This window comes from Elephantulus edwardii, unplaced genomic scaffold, assembly GCF_000299155.1.
Source record: "Elephantulus edwardii isolate Elephantulus edwardi_28Jun2011 unplaced genomic scaffold, EleEdw1.0 scaffold00244, whole genome shotgun sequence".
NCBI lineage: Eukaryota > Metazoa > Chordata > Mammalia > Macroscelidea > Macroscelididae > Elephantulus > Elephantulus edwardii.
In genome coordinates, this window is record NW_006399994.1 from 3682674 (window position 1) to 3694313 (window position 11640).

Genomic DNA, 11640 nt, shown 5'->3' on the forward strand with positions numbered 1-11640 from the left:
ACTAAAAGAAGGGACTGAGATCAGGGTTGAAGGGAGACTGAGAAAGATGGGATAAATAACATATACTGCATTGAAACAGATGAGGGAGAGAACTGTTTAAAAGGGATATGTGATTAGGTCTTATTGTCATGACAGGAGTCCAGAATGAAGGCTGCATGGTGGGGTGGATTTGGGGGGAGGGATTGTAAAACAGTGAAAGAATTTTTATTTTACTTTGCAAAAAGAAGAGTGAACTGAGGGGGAGGGGTAGGCAGGGAGAAAAGTGCAACAATGAATGAATGGAAATCCAAAGTCTCTGTAAATTTTCATTAAAATGAATAATAATAAAAAAATAATAATAAAAGAAGGGGCTGTTCCTTTAAAAAGGGCACTTTGCTTGATGAAAGTTGATGGTCCATGAAAAAAGGGAAAACCCGTAACCATATGGGTTAACACAGTGACTACAAGCCAGACTCCAGCACAGCAGAGACTAGGAAGATGGTGCCGGATCTGGCAGTATTCTGTGCTGTGTTCTCCCACCTGACAACAGCTTCCTTGTTTTTTTACTGACCCCCAACCTTAGCAAATACATATTCTTTTCTAGTGATCTTTTCTGATGCTGTATCCAAAGTAAGTGAGCCCAAGTTTCACCACCCTCCCTTCCAAAGGAAATTTTGCTTCCGTTTCTTCTAAGACTGATTTGTTTGTTTTTCTGGAAGTTCACACTATGATCCACAGTCTCCTCCAACACCATGGCTCTCATGGATCAATCATTTTCATCATTCTGCTTTTGCATGCATATGATGTGACTGAAAAGACCGTGGAATGTGCCAGGTACACCTCAGCGAACAGAGTGACATCTTCGCTTTTTAAAACTTGAAAGAGGTCTTCCACAGATGATTCACCCAGTGTAAAGTGTCTTTTGATCCCCTGACTGCTACTTGCCTAGATGTTGATGCTTGATAAAGCTTTAGTCCTAACTCAGCTTCCACTAGGCTATCAAGACTCAGAAAGATTCAGCTAATGACCCTTTTAGAGCCGATCCACTTAGTCCCACCCAGAACAAACTAACCAACTGATTTCAGAAGAAAGATAGAGGGGTTGGCACACAGGGTTTTCACTGGACTGTAAAGTTTATAGAGAAACTGAGAATCTGTTGACTTTGTGATCAATCTGTACCTTCTCCATATTCATGCACAGGTGCTTAATTAAGCCTTGAGTCATTTCCTGGGTTGCATGTGAGCATAGATGTGACTTGGGCAGCAGGTGGTTATTAACCAGGGCAGTTTAGAAGCCAGCCACAGGGAGCTTATATTGCGGTGGATTCACACCAATAGCTCCCTGACCCACTGCCCAAAGGTCCCTGTTCAGCTGAAGACTCTTGCCCAATACCCTAAGTCATTTTTGCCTCAAACACAAAGCCCAGGTTCCAGTGGCAAGCACCGTAGCATGTGAATGTTCATACTGGGATGAAGATTCTCCTTGCTTCTGTAGTCTCACTTCCTTACCATAGCAATTTATGGTAGTTCATCCAACACACTCTACCTGAAGAAATGGATGGACAGGTGTTACAAAGTGTTGATTCATTCTTTTTCTTTGCCATATAAGACCTCCATATCTTTAATTTTTTAAAAAATAAAACTTTTATTTCATACTGATTTACTTACAAAGTTCATAGACATTGTTTTTCACACCAGATCTTTCCCATTTCCTTTACCCACTTACTCCCTCCACCCATCAAATTGTGTGACTCAGTGATTAACCAACAACAACCCTGCCATCCTCAGCCCTCTGCTCCCACCTCCCCCTTTATATCCTCACGCATGTTCTACAACAATGGTCTTATACAGTATTTGTCCTTATGAGACTGAGTTAGTTCACTTAGCATAATGCTCTGCAGTCCCTCCCAAGCTAAGCAGTAATTTACAAAATCATTGCTCCTGCGTGCTGTGTAGTATGCCATTGTGTGGATGGACCATAATTTCTCAAGCCATTCCACTGTGGTTAGGCATTTGGGCTGTTTCCATGTTCTTGCGATGGTGAATAACACTGGTATGAGCACTGGTGTACAAGTGTCCGTTTGTGCCTTTGTTCTTAAGACCTCCGTATTCTTTTACCTCTGCGACAAACACATTCATATGCCCGTCCCAGTTTCAGATCTCATTTCAGCTCCTATTATGAGGTTGAAAGGCTCAGGAAGGGATTGGCATCTGGAATTATGCTCATTTTGCATGAAAAGAAAATGTGATGGCAGAAATTACAAAGAGACTGCAAAATAGAGGCATCTACATCTAATTCGTTCGTTATAGAATTTTGCTGCACAGCAGTGACATGAAGCAAAAATGATGAAGAGCAAGGTGCCAAACACCTATCCATCGTGGGTGCCAAGGGAAGCCCTGTACCACAAACACAAAGAAGGCAGGCAGCAACAGAGGGAATTGGGAGAGAGACAGAGCAAAGGATTGGAAGGAGCTCAGGTGTGCCGCAGCCTTAAGATCACAGGGGAGGGGGCAGGCAGGGATAGGAATTCCCAGGATCTGTGCAGCAAAGCTGCTACCCTGATTTATCCCTGTCTATCACTGAGGAAGCTATGAGGACTATTCTTTTGAAATCCCAGGAATGAAAATTGTAGAGAACAGTACATCCGACACATTATCCATGTGCAAGCATTTAGTTCTGTGCCAAATGAATGCACAGATGTTGAGTCATTTCCATTCATAAACTAAATAACATGCTGGGGCCGTTTCTGAATTGTGTGGCCAACCTAGGGCTGAGAGCTGGTCTATACCCGTCAGAGATCAATTGTTCCCTCCAGAAGTGTTTCTGGATTCAGGGAGCGTAGTCCATCACTGGAACTTGCGGGCAGTTGGGCAACTTCAGACAGCTTAGATGTCTTCTCATTCCAAGCTTATTCCCACAATGACCAAGCTGTAAGTGTAGTTGAGGTAGCGATGAGGGTTACTACACTACCATGCCAAGGAACAAACAGTAGCATTTCACAAGGACTGAAGCCAGAGCTCAAGATTTACAGCCTGCATATCCTACAAAGTTCCTGGGGGGTAAAGTGGGTGGGATGGTAGAGTGCAAACTTTGCAACATTCACAGACCTCAGAGGACAGTGGAGAGAAGTAGCTAATAAAAGTTATTACAAATCACTTCACACACGTAAAGTGCTTTATAATAAACGCTAATGCTTTAATCCCTCATTGCTTGTTTTCTAGGCTTTAAGATTTAGTAAAAGTTGAGCTAACAGTGGAAGAGAGACAAACTTCATATACTGTCATTTTCCAGTTTCGGGGGAGAAAATTCGAGAAGTCCATTTTAAAATTGCTGCTTATGTAACAAGAGCCCATGAACGGCACCAGAATTTAATTGAAGGAAAAGTAACTGTAGGGGAATTGCTTGGAGAGTTGCCAGAAGGGTTTTAACAGCTGGAAGTTGAAAAGTGATTAATTTTGACAGCAATAAAAGCCTCATGTTCATACATAATTATGCTTAGATTTGTGGGCTGCTGGAATTTTTTTTCTATGCTCTATTAACCTTTTGCTATCCAACTTGAAATTTAGGTATCTTAAATGAATCTCAATTTTTACACTGATTAATAATTTGCTTGCAATGATTTTTACTTTGCAAGTCTTTGAGACAAGAGGACTTGGGGGAAAGAGCTGTAGGATAAATGGGGGTGCTGAAGAAAGAGACTCAGAGACTCTCCTGAGTGTTTTTGGGAGCACAGAGGTGAGGATGGGTGGGGGATGTAATCATAGGGTTGCACAATTTGATGGGTGGTTTAAGGAAATGGTAAAGGTTCAGTATGAAAACAACATATACAGAATTTGTAAGTAAACAAACAAAAATTTACAAGTTTAATTAAAAACTTTTAAAAAACCTAAATGGAAGTAAAGTCATCTCAATTTTACCATATGAAGAAAACTGTTTAAAGAAAAATGGGGTTGAGGAATAAAAGCACTGAGAAAAATAGAAAAGAGCCTGAAGTGATGCTCTGTTATCAACCATACAATTCAGATAAATCTTAGTACTAGAAATAGAGACAAACAGGAGAGTATTTTAAAGTTACATTTAACCAACACCACTTCTCTATCAGCTTATCGTACTGTGGTGACTTGCATGTTGCTATGATCCTGGAAGCTTTGACACAAGTTTTGAAAATGCCAGCAGGGCCATTCATGGTAGAAAGGTTTCAGGAGAGCTTCTAGTACTAAGGCCTTCTAAGAAGCAAGATTGGCTATCTGCTTCTAAGAGAGCAGGCTGTTGAGAAGCTTATGAAGAGCAGCCAAGCACGGTCTGATATAATGCCAGAAGGTGAGGCCCTCCGGGTGGAAAGCATTCAAAATAAACCTGGGGGAAAGCTGCCTCCTCCAAGTAGAGTCCACTTGAAAGACACAGATGGAGCACACTTTCAGCCAATGAAGCATCTTCATTCATAGATGTGGCACCACTCCAGATGAGGAGAAAAAGCTACAAATATTCATTAGTAACTGTAAAGTGGAATGTACAAATGTAAATCTAGAAAAATGAGAAGTTGTCTAAAATGTAGTGGAACACAAAGATTCATAGCCAAGGCTTCATTGTGCTATTTGTTAGGTACCTTCTGGGAGGCTCTGACTAACAGCAACAAAATTAATTTAGGTGCAAGAAAATTAAATCTAACCCAATGCCACACCATCCTGTCTCCACTGTGCTTAAGTTCATTGTTTCAAACTGTCTCATTAAAGATCTTTTTTCTTTGCTAATGCTCTGCTTTTCCAAGGATAATAGCTTTTGCCAAGGACTAGCCTCACCTAGTATGCACAAAGCATATTATCTAAGGATTACTTTGATTGAACTTTGTCCAAAACCCATTTGTTTGTTTTGTTGGGTTTGGTTGGTTTTTTGTTTTTGTTTTTGGTTTTTTTGGGGTTTTTTTGTGGTCCTCAATATATTCAATATTCTACACCAAAATTATTGTTTAAAAGCATCCGTTCTCTTTAGGATTTCTTGTCTTTTGTCCTGCTCTCCCACGTATGTGAAGCAATTGAAAACAACATGGCTTGAGTCAAGAACAGCCTAATCTTTAAAACACTATCATTGCACTGTAACGTTTTTTAAAGGCCTCAGATTTGTCCATCGCAACATGTCTTTACTTCCTGACTGTTATTTCCATGCATGTTGATTTTGAAACTAAATAAAATTAAAACCTTGACAATTTAAATCTTTTCTCTTTTTATCATGATTTTTTTATTGTTGCAATGTGAGGATTTGTGTTGTCTTTATGCTGAGATGAAATCTATACTCAAGGCTCTAGTCTTTTCTTCAATAAGTGCTTCAAATCCTCTTCACTTTCAGCAAGCAAATTTGTATGATACGTGTATTACAGGTGTTGATTAGTTTTCCTCCAATCCTAATGATACATTGTCCTTTATGCAGTCTAGTTTTTCAGGTTATTTTAGCAACATATAAACCGAGTTGATATGATGAAAGGATACAATCCTGACTAACACATTTCCTTACTTGAAGCAATGAAGTATCTCCTCTCCTTGTTCTTTTCTAACAAATGTTTCTTGGTCCAATGTCAGGTTCCACATGAGTACAGTGAAGATTTCATGAATTTCCATTTTTCTCAAGGTCATGCATAATTTATTATGATCCACAAAGTTGAAAGTCTTTGCATTGTAAATAAAACCTTAGTAACCATCTTTGTGGTATTTTCTCCTTTTAGTCAAGATCCATCTGATGCCATTGATAATGTCTCATTCCATGTCCTCATCTGAATCCAGCTTGAATCTCTTGCAGTTCTCTGTTGATGGATTGTTTCATATTACTTTATAAAATCTTCAGAAGATTTTACTTTTGTGTGATATTAAAGATACAACTTGATAAATATTTTTTATTCCCATTGTCCTTCCTAGTGGGTACGATTATAGATCTACTCTAGTTTGTTGGTCAGGTAGCTGCTATCTTCCAAATTTCTTTCAATAAGCAAATAAGAATATCCAGGGCTGTGCCTACTGTTTGAAATATTTCAATTGGTATTCTGGCATTCCTAGTGCCTTGTTTCTTTGCCAATCAATGCCTTCAATGAATCACATATTTCTTCTTTCTGTACCACTATTTCTTGATCATAAACTACTTCCTGAATATATACTACCTCCTGAAATGATGCAGTATTGGCTAATTCTTGCTGGTACAATATTGCTGTTATGTATCATAAATTCAAAACTGAATCATAGCTGGTCCTGCAGTGGGTTTTCAGAGGCTACGAATCTCATGAGAGAAGATTGTCCTCCTTTCTCCCACAAATCAGCTTGCCTTTGGGTTGAAAGTGCAACTCCTTACAACATCATTAGTCCAGTGATGAAAATTTTTGTGTCCTTGAAGTTGAGATGCACTTCTTATGGAAGGCTGCAGTGTTGGATCTTCTGCCGCAAGCACTTCAAATTTTCCTCATTTTCGGTGAGCAAAGTTATATTAGTTGCATAACGAAGGTTATTCATGAGTCTTCCTCTAATCCTGATGCCACATTATTTTTCATAGAGTTCAGTTTCTCAAATAATTTATTCAGCATACAGATTCAACAAGCATGGAGAAAGGATACAACCCTGATTCACTGCATTGCTTAAAAGCAGGAAGGTGTGTGTCAGGGTTGTGTTCTTTTTCCATGCCTATTCAAACTGTATAATGAGTAAATAATTCAAACTGGACGCTCTGAAGAAGAATGTAACATCAGGTTTGGAGGAAAGTTCACCAACAACCTGTGTTATGTGGATAACACAACTTTGTTTGCATAAAGTAAAGAGGTCTTGTAACACTTGCAGAGGAAAATCAAAGGCTACAGTCTTCAATTTTAATTACATCTCAACATGAATAACAAAACTCAAAAACATGTTTTAAAAGATCAGAATTACTGATCCAATAGACATTCAGAGAACTCATAGGACTATATTAACTCTTAGCAATTCCTTAAACTAGGCACAAAGTTCACCCAAGGCTGCATATTGAGTCAAGCAATAAACAAGTCTACAACGTGACCAATGACACCAGGGAGGAACTCACTTCTTAGAATAATCAAATATGTAATGTCAAGAAACATCATTTGCCCAAGGATAAAGTGAAAGGTAGAAAGAGATAACATAGAAAGATTAATGAAAATGAGTATTGAAGGGAAGAAGGGACAAAAGTGTAACTACATCATGAATATTATAATTAACATTATAAAACAAAATATGTATGAACAATTGAGTAAAAAAATAAATTTCCTTTGGAACTTTGTCTGAAATAATAAAAATTATTATTATTAGAATTTACAGTAAGGCATACATCATTTATATAAGCTAGAATCTCTGAAAAGAATGTGCCATTGGGTTTGGAGGGCGATACACAAATAACCTGTGCTATCCAGATGACACAACCTTGCTTGCATACAGCAAAGAAGACTTGAAACGATTGCAGCAGTTTTTAGATAATCTTTAGCAAAATTTTGCCTGAGTGTGCTATTAATGATATTGCTCAGTCATATCCACACTGTTTGATAACTTGTTTACAGAATAAAAGTAAATGTGGATTTCTTTAAGTAATTTGGCCAAATAGTTGTTCTCCAGATTTCTTGGCACAACCTGATAATACATGCAATAGTTCTAGTTGTACTATTGCTGTTTTCAGGTACCATCAAAGGGACCCCATCTCATATCAACTCTTTCTATGACAGATCAAAACCTTACTTAATCCTGAACCTTCCTCGCTGTTACAGTCACTGTGTCAATCCATTTCATTGAGGGTCTTCCTCCCTTTATTTAGCTAACCCTATCCAACTTGCCTCCTGGACCAACCTGCCTCCCAGATTGACCTGCTGCCAAAACCAGCCTGCTGCCTGGACCTGCCCACAGTGCTAGACCATCCCACTGCCCCCGCTTTAGGAACCACAATATCACAAGGAAATAGAAAATGGGAGGATAGAAGTGGTGGGAAGCTGGAGCCATCAAACCAGAGTTGTCTGGGGGCAGAGAATGGGAGATGGTGGAGGAGAAAGGAGAGGGAATTGAGCTGGATGCTGGTGGGGGATGAGGGTGGAAACACAACACATGTGCCAAAGGTGTGGGTCCCTGGGACCCCAGTTAAGTGCATACTCTCATAAACTCTTTCGGATAAAATGCTTCTCTGTCAAATATTGTTTTAAAACTGAAATTCAAATTAAGGCAGACTAGAGAGACGGATTGGCCATCCACTTCTGAAATACAGGCCTTTGAAAACCCTATGTGCAACAGAGCACATTTAAATTAGACCAGCAGATATGGCCCTAGAGGCTGAGCCTTTGTATTAGGAATGACAATGGGGGAGGAACAAATAGACACTAGAAATTGGAACATGGAATATGAAAAGTGTAAATGTAGAAAAATTGGAGATTTTTAAATGGAACTCAAAAATATGGACATAATAGGCATTAGCAAAATGAAATGGATTGACATGGAACATTGTGAATCAGGAAATCATATAATCTACTATGCCGGAAATGAAAAGGTGTGGAAAAACGAGGTTGCATTCATAGTTAAAAAGACCATTACTAGATCCATCTAGAAATGCATTGTTAGGAGAGAAAGGGTATTTCTTTACATATACAAGGAAAACCTCCTAATACCACTATAATTCAAATTTATGCACCTACAACTGGAGCCAAAGAAGAGGAAATAGATGACCAAATGTTGTGATTAGAAATCAATTAAACTACCACAACAAGATAAAGGTAAATAATCCAATAGAAAAATGGGCACAGGATATGAACAGGCACTTCACTGGAGACGACATTCAGATGGCTAACAAGCACATGAAGAAATGTTCAAAATCCCTAGCTCTAAGAGAGATGCAAATCAAAACAACTATGAGATATCATCTCACCCCAGTCAGAATAGCAAAATTTAACAGAACCCAAGAAACTGGAACACTTATTCACTGTTGGTGGGAGTGTAAAGTAGTGCAACCACTGTGGAAGGCGGTATGGCACTTTCTCAAAAATTTGCAAATAGAGATACCATTTGACCCAGCAATTCCACTACTGGGGATATACCCTAAAGAGATCATAACTGACATCCAAGCACACCCATGTTTATTGCAGCTTTGTTCACAATAGCAAGGAGTTGGAAACAACCTAAGTGCCCATCAACAAATGAATGGGTAGAGAAGCTGTGGTATATTCACATAATGGAATACTATGCTGCATTGAAAAACAAGGAGCTCATGCAGTATTATTCAAAATGGGTGACCCTGGAAGACATTATGCTGAGTGAAGTATCTTGGTCACGAAAGGACAAATACTGCATGGTGCCACTGTTGTAAAACAGGACTGACCTTGGGGTTGGGGAGAGACTGAGAAAGATGGGTTCAATAATGTATACTGCACTGAAACAGAGGAGGGAGAAAACTGTTTAAAAGGTATGTGATTAGGTATTTTTGTCATGACAGGAGTCCGGAGCAAAGGCTACATGGTGGAGTGGACCTGGGGGAGGGTTTGTAAAACAATGAATTTTTCTTTTCTTTTTCCAAGAGGGTAGTTTTCGGGTGGGGAGGGTTGGGAGGGGAGAAATGTGCAACAATGAATGAATGGAAATCCAAAGTCTCTGTAAATGTTCATTAAAAATAATAAAATAAAATTTTTTTAAAAAGAAATCAAACAAACATGCACTCAAGATACATTAATAGTGACTGGGAACAAAGAAGAAGGCTCAGGAAAGGTTGACACCAGGTATGCATCCTATCTCCATACCTTTTCAATCTATATGTGGAACAGCTCTCCCAGGAGGCTGGACTTTATGAAGAGGAATGTGGCAACAGGATTGGAGGCAGATTTATCAACAAATTTATCAACAACCATCCACGTTATGTAGATGACACAACCTTGCTTGCTGAAACTGAGGAGGACCTGAGACATTTGCATATAGACTGAAGCTCAATATCAAGAAAACAAAGATCCTCACTACTGAGCCAGTTGGTAGCATCCTGATAGATGCAGAAGAGATTGAAATTGTTAACAGCTTTGGCTTACTTGGCTCCACAATCAACACTCTTGGCACCAGCACTCAGCAAATCAAAGATTAATTGCATTGGGAAAATCTGCTGTCAGGGTCCTCTCCAGAGTACTGACTGGCAATGATGTCAGTCTAAAGGCTAAGAGGCATCTGATCCAGGCCATGGTCTTTGTAATTACTTGGTGTTTACCAGAAAATTTGACAATGACTAAGGATGATAGAAGAATCGTGATGCCTTTGTGTTCTAGTGCTGCAGAAGAGAATTGAATATACCATGGACTGCTAAAAGAACAAATAATTCTGTCCTGTAGAGACTAAAACCAGGCTCCTCCTTGGAAGCAAGGATTTTTAATCTGTCTCACATACTTTGGGCACATGGCCACGACACCAGTCCTTAGAGAAGGACATCATGCTTGGAAGGTTGGAGGGACAGTTCAAGAGAGGAAGATCCTGGAAAAGATGTATTTACTCAATGGCTGGAGTAATGAGGACAGGTGTGTCAGAAATAATAAAATTAGCTCAAGATAGATCAAGGTTCAGAGCTATTATACAAAGGACCACTATGAGTTGCAAGGTACTTGACAGCACATAACAACAACACAGTTTTCCAAGCTTGATGTCCTTTTCTAAGGATTGGCTTCTCCTGATAAAAAGTCCAAAGTCTGTGTGATGAAATCTTACCATCTTTCCCTCTAAGAAGTACTCTGGCTACACTTCCTCCAAGATAGATTGGTTTCATCTTTTGACATTCAATATATTCAAGGCTTTTGGCATCAATTCTTCAGTTATTATTATTGTTCATTTTTCCAATGTATATTAAGAAACTGAATATATGACTATTAGGTCAGCTGCATCTTTAAAGTGTCATCTTTTCTCTTCAGCATTTTAATGAGGTCTTTGACAGAAGATTTGCCCACTACAACTCATCTTTCTATTTTTTGGCTGTCCCAACTAGAAGTGTTGCTTGTGGGCTCAAGTGAAAGGAAATCATTGACTACTTCTGTCTTTTCTCTCTTTAGCATGATGTTGTTTGTTTGTCCAGCTGTGAGAATTTTCATCTTCTTTATATTAAAATATAGCCCATACTAAAAGTTCTAATCTTTGTGTTTCATCAGTAAATACTTCTAATTTTCTTAGTTAACTGCGAGCAAGGTTGTCATTTGTATAACAGAAGTTGTTAGTGAATGTTCCTCCAATCTTGATGTCAAATTATTTTTTATATAATCTATTTTCTCATGTTATTCCTCAGCATACAATGATACACAGTTTTCCTGACTCTAAACCATGCAATATTCCTCGTGTTCCGTTTGAATAAATTCTTTTCCTAGCCTACCTACAGGTTCCACTTGAGCACAATTAAATGGTCTGAAACTCCAATTCATCTCCATGTTATCCATAATTTCTTGTGATTTTTGCAGCCTACCATCTTTTGATAGTCAATAAAATGCAAGAAAATTATTTTCTAATATTTTCTGCTTTCAGCCTAGTTAAGTAATGCTATCCCTTGAGATGGGAAAGTCTGCGGTTAGGGACCTCTCTAAAGTACTCAAGAGCAACGGTGTCTCTCTGGAGACTAAGGTGTACCTGATACAGGCCATGGTCTTTGCAATCACTTGTTATGCATCAGAGAGTTGGACAATGACTAGGG

At 38.9% G+C, this 11640-nt stretch overlaps 1 pseudogene; it reads left to right on the forward strand.

Annotated features, from left to right (window-relative positions):
- Nucleotides 1–2898: 2898 nt before the first annotated feature.
- The window catches only part of LOC102847412, a 15908-nt pseudogene continuing 7166 nt past the window's right edge, over nt 2899–11640 (forward strand).